A 10,833-nucleotide genomic window follows, 5' to 3' on the forward strand; every position below is an offset into this window, starting at 1 on the left:
ATGCTATCCAATTATATAGCACTCTTGTCAATGCTATACCCTTATATAGCACTCCTGTCAATGCTATCCCCTTTTATAGCACTCTTGTCAATGCTATCCCCTTATATAGCACTCTTATCAATGCTATCCCCTTATGTATCACTCTTTTCACTGCTATACCCTTATATAGCACTTTTGTCAATGCTATCCCCTTTTATAGCACTCTTGTCAATGCTATCCCATTATATAGCACTCTTGTCAATTGTATCCCCTTATATAGCACTCTTGTTGATGCTATCTCATTATATAGCACTCTTGTCAATGATATCCCCTTATATAGCACTCCTGTCAATGCTATCCCCTTATATAGCACTCTTATCAACGCTATCCCGTTATATAGAACTCTTATCAATGCTATGCCCTTATATAGCACACCTGTCAATGCTATTCCTTTATACAGCACTCTTGTAAATGTTATCCCCTTTATATAGCACTCTTGTCAATGCTATCCACTTATATAGCACGCCAGTCAATGCTATTCCCTTATATAGCACTCTTATCAATGCTTATCCCTTATATAGCACTCTTAGGTTCATAGGTTCATAGGTTCATACTAGGCTATCTGCCCTAGGGCATTTATAAGCCTAGCCAGAGTGTGTTTGGCTTTCGCCACCCATTTTAAACTAATTTTGCAATGCCCTTTTTTGAGGTTAGTATACTGTGCCTCTGTCTAACAGTGACACAGAAGTTATACCAGGGGTAAACCTATGATCTCCCATCCACTCATCAAGATTCCTCTTGAAGAGAGACAATGAAGGACTCTGCCTAACCTGGACTGGGATTTTATCAATGATATCCTGCTATATAGCACTCTTGTCAATACTATCTCCTTATATAGCACTCCTGTCAATGCCATCCCCTTATATAGCACTCTTATCAATGCTATCCCATTATATAGCACTCTTATTAATGCTATCCCCTTATATAGCACTCTTATCAATGCTATCTCCTTATACAGAACTCTTGTCAACGGTATCTTCCTATATAGCACTCTTGTCAATGCTATCCCCTTATATAGCACTCCTGTCAATGATATTCCCTTATATATCACTCTTGTCAATGTTATCCCATTTATATAACACTCTTGTCAATGCTATCCACCTGTCAATGCTATTCCCTTATATAGCAATCTTATCAAAGCTATTCCCTTATATAGCACTCTTATCAATGCTATCCCGTTATATAGCACTCTTGTCAATGTTATCCCCATATATAGCACTCCTGTCAATGCTATCCCCTTATATAGCACTCTTATCAAAGCTATCCCCTTATATAGCACTCTTGTCAATGCTATCCCCTTATATAGCACTCTTGTCAATGCTATCCCCTTATATAGCACTCTTGTCAATGCTATCCCCTTATATAACACTCTTGTCAATGCTATTCCCTTATATAGCACTATTATCAATGCTATCCCATAATATAGCACTCTTGTCAATGCTATTTCCTTATATAACACTCTTGTCAATGCTATTCCCTTATATTGCACTCTTATCAATGCTATCCAGTTATATAGCACTCTTATCAATGCTATCCCCTTATATAGAACTCTTGTCAATGCTATCTCCTTACATAGCACTCTTGTCAATTATATCCCCTTACATAGCACTCCTGTCAATGCTATTCCCTTATATATCACTCTTGTCAATCCTATTCCCTCTATATAGCACTCTTGTCAATGCTATCCCCTTATATAGCACTCTTGTTAATGATGTCCCCTTATATAGCACTCTTTTCACTGCTATCCCCTTATATAGCACTCTTGTCAATGCTATCCCCTTATATAGCACCCTTGTCAATTATATCCCCTTTTATTGTACTCTTGTCAATGCTATCCCCTTATATAGCTCTCTTGTCAATTATATCCGCTGATATAGCACAATTGTCAATGCTATCCCCTTATATAGCACTCCTGTCAATGACATTCCCTTATATAGCACTCTTGTCAATTTTATCCCCTTATATAGCATTTCCTGTCAATGCTTTCCCCCTTATATAGCACTCTTGTCAATGTTATCCCCTTATATAGCACCCTTGTCAAATCTATCCTCTTATATAGCACTGTTGTCAAAGCTATCCCCTTATATAGCACTCTTGTTAATGCTATCCGCTTATATACACTCTTGTCAATCCTATCCAATTATATGGCACTCCTGTCAATACTATTCCCTTATATAGCACTCTTGTCAATGCTATCCCATTTTATAGCAGTCTTGTCAATGCTATCCCCTTATATAGCACTCTTGTCAATGCTACCCCCTTATATAGCACTCCTGTCAATGCTTTCCCCTTATATAGACTCTTGTCAATGCTATCCTTTAATATAGCACTCTTGTCAATGCTATCCCCTTATATAGCACTCTTGTCAAAGCTATCCCCTTATCTAGCACTCTTGTCAATGCTATCCCCTTATATAGCACTCTTGTCAATGCTATCCCCTTATGTAGCACTCTTGTCAATGCTATCCCATTATATAGCACTCCTGTCAATGCTATTTCCTTATATAGTACTCTTGTCAATGCTATCCCCTTATATAGCACTCTTCTCAATGCTATCCCGTTATATAGCACTCTTTTCAATGCTATCCACTTATATAGCACTCTTGTCAATGCTATCCCCTTATATAGCACTCTTGTCAATGCTATCCCCTTTTATAGCACTCTTGTCAATGCTATCCCCTTATATACACTCCTGTCAATTCTATTCCCTTATATAGCACTCTTATCAATGCTGTCACCTTATATAGCACTCCAGCCAATGCTATTCCCTTATATAGCACTCTTGTCAATGATATCCCCTTATATAGCACTCTTGTCAATGCTATCCCCTTATATAGCACTCTTGTCAATGATATCCCCTTATATAGCACTCTTGTCGATGCTATCCCTTTATATAGCACTCTTGTCAATGCTATCCCATTATATAACACTCTTGTCAATGCTATCCCCTTATATAGCACTCCTGTCAATGACATTCCCTTATATAGCACTCTTGTCAATTTTATCCCCATATATAGCATTTCCTGCCAATGTTATCCCCTGATATAGCACTCTTGTCAATGCTATCCCCTTACATAGCACTGTTGTCAATGCTATTTCCTTATATAGCACTTTTGTCAATGCTATACCCTTATATAGCACTCTTGTCAATGCTATCCTTTTATATAGCATTCTTGTCAATGCTATCCCCTTACATAGCACTGTTGTCAAAGCTATCCCCTTATATAGCACTCTTGTCAATGCTATCCCCTTATATACACTCTTGTCAATGCTATCCCCTTATATGGCACTCCTGTCAATACTATTCCCTTATATAGCACTCTTGTCAATGCTATCCTATTTTATAGCACTCTTGTCAATGCTATCCCCTTATACAGCACTCTTGTCAATGCTACCCCCTTATATAGCAGTCTTTTCAATGCTATCCCGTTACATAGCACTCTTGTCAATGCTTTCCCTTATATAGACTCTTGTCAATGCTATCCTTTTATATAGCATTCTTGTCAATGCTATCCCCTTACATAGCACTGTTGTCAATGCTATTCCCTTATATAGCACTCTTCTCAATGTTATCCCATTATATAGCACTCCTGTCAGGGCTATTTCCTTATATAGCACTCTTGTCAATGCTGTCCCCTTATATAGCACTCTTGTCAATGCTATCCCGTTATATAGCACTCTTGTCAATGCTATTTCCTTATATAGCACTTTTGTCAATGTTATACCCTTATATAGCACTCTTGTCAATGATATCCCTTTATATAGCACTCTTGTCAATGCTATCCACTTATATAGCACTCTTGTCAATGCTATCCCCTTATATAGCACTCTTGTCAATGCTATCCCCTTTTATAGCACTCTTGTCAATGCTATCAGCTTATATACACTCCTGTAAATTCTATTCCCTTATATAGCACTCTTATCAATGCTGTCACCTTATATAGCACTCCAGCCAATGCTATTCCCTTATATAGCACTCTTGTCAATGCTATTCCCTTATATAGCACTCTTCTCAATGATATCCCCTTATACAGCACTCTTTTCACTGATATCCCCTTATATAGCACTCTTGTCAATGCTCTCCTCTTTTATACCACTCTTGTCAATGCTATCCCCTTATATAGCACTCTTGTCAATTGTATTCCCTTTTATTGCACTCTTGTCAATGCTATCCCCTTATATAGCACTTTTGTCAATGCTATCTGCTTATATAGCATTCTTGTCAATGCTATTCCCTTATATAGCACTCTTATCAATGCTATCCCGTTATATAGCACTCTTGTGAATGCTATCCCCATATATAGCACTCCTGTCAATGCTATCCCCTTATATAGCACTCTTATCAAAGCTATCCCCTTATATAGCACTCTAATCAATGCTATCCCCTTATATAGCACTCCTGTGAATGCTATCTCCTTATACAGCACTCTCATCAATCCTATCAATGCTCTCCCCTTATATAGCACTCTTGTCAATGCTATCCCCTTATATAACACTCTTGTCAATGCTATTCCCTTATATAGCACTCTTATCAATGCTATCCCATAATATAGCACTCTTGTCAATGCTATTTCCTTATATAACACTCTTGTCAATGCTATTCCCTTATATTGCACTCTTATCAATGCTATCCAGTTATATAGCACTCTTATCAATGCTATCCCCTTATATAGAACTCTTGTCAATGCTATCTCCTTATATAGCACTCTTGTCAATTATATCCCCTTACATAGCACTCCTGTCAATGCTATTCCCTTATATATCACTCTTGTCAATCCTATTCCCTCTATATAGCACTCTTGTCAATGCTATCCCCTTATATAGCACTCTTGTTAATGATGTCCCCTTATATAGCAGTCTTATCAATGCTATCCCCTTATATAGCACTCTTTTCACTGCTATCCCCTTATATAGCACTCTTGTCAATGCTATCCCCTTATATAGCACCCTTGTCAATTATATCCCCTTTTATTGTACTCTTGTCAATGCTATCCCCTTATATAGCTCTCTTGTCAATTATATCCGCTGATATAGCACAATTGTCAATGCTATCCCCTTATATAGCACTCCTGTCAATGCTATTTCCTTATATAGCACTCTTGTCAATGCTATCCCCTTATATAGCACTCTTGTCAATGCTATCCCATTATATAGCACTCTTGTCAATGCTATCCCCTTATATAGCACTCTTGTCAATGCTATCCCCTTATATAGCACTCTTGTCAATGCTATCCCCTTATATAGCACTCTTGTCAATGCTATCCCCTTATATACACTCCTGTCAATTCTATTCCCTTATATAGCACTCTTATCAATGCTGTCACCTTATATAGCTCTCCAGCCAATGCTATTCCCTTATATAGCACTCTTGTCAATGATATCCCCTTATATAGCACTCTTGTCAATGCTATCCCCTTATATAGCACTCTTGTCAATGATATCCCCTTATATAGCACTCTTGCCAATGCTATCCCTTTATATAGCACTCGTCAATGCTATCCCATTATATAACACTCTTGTCAATGCTATCCCCTTATATAGCACTCCTGTCAATGACATTCCCTTATATAGCACTCTTGTCAATTTTATCCCCTTATATAGCATTTCCTGTCAATGCTTTCCTCCTTATATAGCACTCTTGTCAATGTTATCCCCTTATATAGCACTGTTGTCAATGCTATTTCCTTATATAGCACTTTTGTCAATGCTATACCCTTATATAGCACTCTTGTCAATGCTATCCCCTTATATAGCACCCTTGTCAATGCTATCCTCTTATATAGCACTGTTGTCAAAGCTATCCCCTTATATAGCACTCTTGTCAATGCTATCCCCTTATATACACTCTTCTCAATGCTATCCCCTTATATGGCACTCCTGTCAATACTATTCCCTTATATAGCACTCTTGTCAATGCTATCCCATTTTATAGCACTCTTGTCAATGCTATCCCCTTATATAGCACTCTTGTCAATGCTAACCCCTTATATAGCAGTCTTTTCAATGCTATCCCCTTACATAGCACTCTTGTCAATGCTTTCCCTTATATAGACTCTTGTCAATGCTATCCTTTTATATAGCACTCTTGTCAATGCTATCCCCTTACATAGCACTCTTGTCAATGCTATTCCCTTATATAGCACTCTTGTCAATGCTATCCCATTATATAGCACTCCTGTCAATGCTATTTCCTTATATAGCACTCTTGTCAATGCTATCCCCTTATATAGCACTCTTGTCAATGCTATCCCCTTATATAGCACTCTTGTCAATGCTATTTCCTTATATAGCACTCTTGTCAATGCTATCCCCTTATATAGCACTCTTGTCAATGCTATCCCTTTATATAGCACTCTTGTCAATGCTATCCCTTTATATAGCACTTTTGTCAATGCTATCTTTTTATATAACACTCTTGTCAATGCTATCCCCTTATATAGCACTCTTGTCAATGCTATCCCCTTATATACACTCCTGCCAATGCTATTCCCTTATATAGCACTCTTGTCAATGCTATCCCTTATATAGCACTCTTGTCAATGCTATCCCCTTATATAGCACTCTTGTCAATGCTATCCCCTTATATAGCACTCTTGTCAATGCTATCCCCTTATATAGCACTCTTGTCAATGATATCCCCTTATATAGCACTCTTGTCAATGCTCTCCTCTTTTATACCACTCTTGTCAATGCTATCCCCTTATATAGCACTCTTGTCAATTGTATCCCCTTTTATTGCACTCTTGTCAATGCTATCCCCTTATATAGCACTTTTGTCAATGCTATCTGCTTATATAGCATTCTTGTCAATGCTATCCCCTTATATAGCACTCTTGTCAATGCTATCCCTTTATATAGCACTCTTGTCAATGCTATCCCTTTATAGCACTCTTGTCAATCCTTTCCCCTTATATAGCACTCTTGTCAATGCTATCCTCTTATATAGCACTATAATCAGTGCTATCCCCTTATATAGCACTCTTGTCAATGCTATCCCCTTATATAGCACTCTTGTCAATGCTATCCCCTTATATAGCATTTCCTGTCAATGCTTTCCCCTTTTTATAGCACTCTTGTCAATGCTATCCCCTTATATAGCACTATTATCAATGCTATCCCATAATATAGCACTCTTGTCAATGCTATCCCCCTATATAACACTCTTGTCAATGCTATTCCCTTATATTGCACTCTTGTCAATGCTATCCCGTTATATAGCACTCTTATCAATGCTATCCGCTTATATAAAACGCTTGTCAATGCTATCTCCTTATATAGCACTCTTGTCAATTATATCCCCTTACATAGCACTCCTTTCAATGCTATTCCCTTATATATCCCTCTTGTCAATCCTATTCCCTCTATATAGCACTCTTGTCAATGCTATCCCCTTATATAGCACTCTTGTTAATGATGTCTCTTTATATAGCAGTCTTATCAATGCTATCCCCTTATATAGCACTCTTGTCAATGCTATCCCCTTATATAGCACTCTTGTCAATGCTATCCCCTTATATAGCACTCTTGTCAATTATATCCCCTTTTATTGTACTCTTGTCAATGCTATCCCCTTATATAGCTCTCTTGTCAATGCTATCCGCTGATATAGCACATTTGTCAATGCTATCCCCTTATATAGCACTCTTGTCAATGCTATCCCCTTATATAGCACTCTTGTCAATGCTTTCCCCTTATATAGCACTCTTGTCAATGCTATCCTCTTATATAGCACTCTAATCAGTGCTATCCCCTTATATAGCACTCTTGTCAATGCTATCCCCTTATATAGCACTCTTGTCAATGCTATCCCATTATATAGCACTCGTGTCAATGCTATCCCCTTATATACACTCCTGTCAATGGTATTCCCTTATATAGCACTCTTGTCAATGTTATTTCCTTATATAGCATTCTTGTCAATGCTATCCCCTTATATAGCACTCTTGTCAATGCTATCCCCTTATATAGCACTCTTGTCAATGCTATCCCTTATATAGCACTCTTGTCAATGCTATCCCCTTATATAGCACTTTTGTCAATGCTATCTGCTTATATAGCATTCTTGTCAATGCTATCCCTTATATAGCACTCGTGTCAATGCTATCCCTTTATATAGCACTCTTGTCAATGCTATCCCCTTATATAGCACTCTTGTCAATGCTATCCCCTTATATAGCACTCCTGTCAATGCTATTTCCTTATATAGCACTCTTGTCAATGCTATCCCCTTATATAGCACTCTTGTCAATGCTATCCCCTTATATAGCACTCTTGTCAATGCTATCCCCTTATATAGCACTCTTGTCAATGCTATCCCTTTATATAGCACTCTTGTCAATGCTATCCCCTTATATAGCACTCTTGTCAATGCTATCCCCTTATATAGCACTCTTGTCAATGCTATCCCATTATATAGCACTCCTGTCAATGCTATTCCCTTATATAGCACTCTTGTCAATGCTATCCCCTTATATAGCACTCTTGTCAATGCTATCCCCTTATATAGCACTCTTGTCAATGCTATCCCCTTATATAGCACTCTTGTCAATGCTATCCCCTTATATAGCACTCTTGTCAATGCTATCCCATTATATAGCACTCCTGTCAATGCTATTCTCTTATATAGCACTCTTGTCAGTGCTATCCCATTTTATAGCACTCTTGTCAATGCTATCCCCTTATATAGCACTCTTGTCAATGCTATCCCATTATATAGCACTCCTGTCAATGCTATTTCCTTATATAGCACTCTTGTCAATGCTATCCCTTTATATAGCACTCTTGTCAATGCTATCCCCTTATATAGCACTCTTGTCAATGCTATCCCTTATATAGCACTCTTGTCAATGCTATCCCCTTATATAGCACTCTTGTCAATGCTATCCTTATATAGCACTCTTGTCAATGCTATCCCCTTATATAGCACTCTTGTCAATGCTATCCCCTTATATAGCACTCTTGTCAATGCTATCCCTTTATATAGCACTCTTGTCAATGCTATCCCCTTATATAGCACTCCTGTCAATGCTATTCCCTTATATAGCACTCTTGTCAATGCTATCCCCTTATATAGCACTCTTGTCAATGCTATCCCCTTATATAGCACTCTTGTCAATGCTATCCGCTTATATAGCACTCTTGTCAATGCTATCCCCTTATATAGCACCCTTGTCAATGCTATCCTCTTATATAGCACTCTTGTCAATGCTATCCCCTTATATAGCACTCTTGTCAATGCTATCCTCTTATATAGCACTCTAATCAGTGCTATCCCCTTATATAGCACTCTTGTCAATGCTATCCCCTTATATAGCACTCTTGTCAATGCTATCCCCTTATATAGCACTCTTGTCAATGCTATCCCCTTATATAGCAGTCTTTTCAATGCTATCCCCTTATATAGCACTCTTGTCAATGCTTTCCCCTTATATAGCACTCTTGTCAATGCTATCCTCTTATATAGCACTCTAATCAGTGCTATCCCCTTATATAGCACTCTTGTCAATGCTATCCCCTTATGCAGCACTCTTGTCAATGCTATCCTTATATAGCACTCTTGTCATTGCTATCCCCTTATATAGCACTCTTGTCAATGCTATCTTGTTATATAGCACTCTTGTCAATGCTATCCCCTTATATAGCACTCTTGTCAATGCTATCCCCTTATATAGCACTCTTGTCAATGCTATCCCCTTATATAGCACTCTTGTCAATGCTATGCCCTTATATAGCACTCTTGTCAATTCTATCCCTTATATAGCACTCTTGGCAATGCTATCCCCTTGTATAGCACTCTTGTGAATGCTATCCCCTTATACAGCACCCTTGTCAATGCCATCCCTTATATAGCACTCTTGTCAATGCTATCCCTTTATATAGCACTCTTGTCAATGCTATCCCCTTATATAGCACTCTTGTCAATGCTATCCCTTTATATAGCACTCTTGTCAATGCTATCCCCTTATATAGCACTCTTGTCAATGCTATCCCCTTATATAGCACTCTTGTCAATGCTATCCCCTTATATAGCACTCTTGTCAATGCTATCCCTTATATAGCACTCTTGTCAATGCTATCCCCTTATATAGCACTCTTGTCAATGCTATCCCCTTATATAGCACTCTTGTCAATGCTATCCCCTTATATAGCACTCTTGTCAATGCTATCCTTATATAGCACTCTTGTCAATGCTATCCCCTTATATAGCACTCTTGTCAATGCTATCCCTTTATATAGCACTCTTGTCAATGCTATCCCCTTATATAGCACTCTTGTCAATGCTATCCCCTTATATAGCACTCTTGTCAATGCTATCCTTATATAGCACTCTTGTCAATGCTATCCCCTTATATAGCACTCTTGTCAATGCTATCCCCTTATATAGCACTCTTGTCAATGCTATCCCCTTATATAGCACTCTTGTCAATGCTATCCTTATATAGCACTCTTGTCAATGCTATCCCTTTATATAGCACTCTTGTCAATGCTATGGCATTATATAGCACTCTTGTCAATGCTATCCCCTTATATAGCACTCTTGTCAATGCTATCCCCTTATATAGCACTCTTGTCAATGCTATCCCCTTATATAGCACTCTTGTCAATGCTATCCCTTTATATAGCACTCTTGTCAATGCTATCCCCTTATATAGCACTCTTGTCAATGCTATCCCTTACATAGCACTCTTGTCAATGCTATCCCCTTATATAGCACTCTTGTCAATGCTATTCCCTTATATAGCACTCTTGTCAATGCTATCCCTTTATATAGCACTCTTGTCAATGCTATCCCGTT

Source organism: Protopterus annectens, chromosome 2.part1 (assembly GCF_019279795.1).
Source record: "Protopterus annectens isolate FY-2018-M chromosome 2.part1, PAN1.0, whole genome shotgun sequence".
Taxonomy (NCBI): domain Eukaryota; kingdom Metazoa; phylum Chordata; order Ceratodontiformes; family Protopteridae; genus Protopterus; species Protopterus annectens.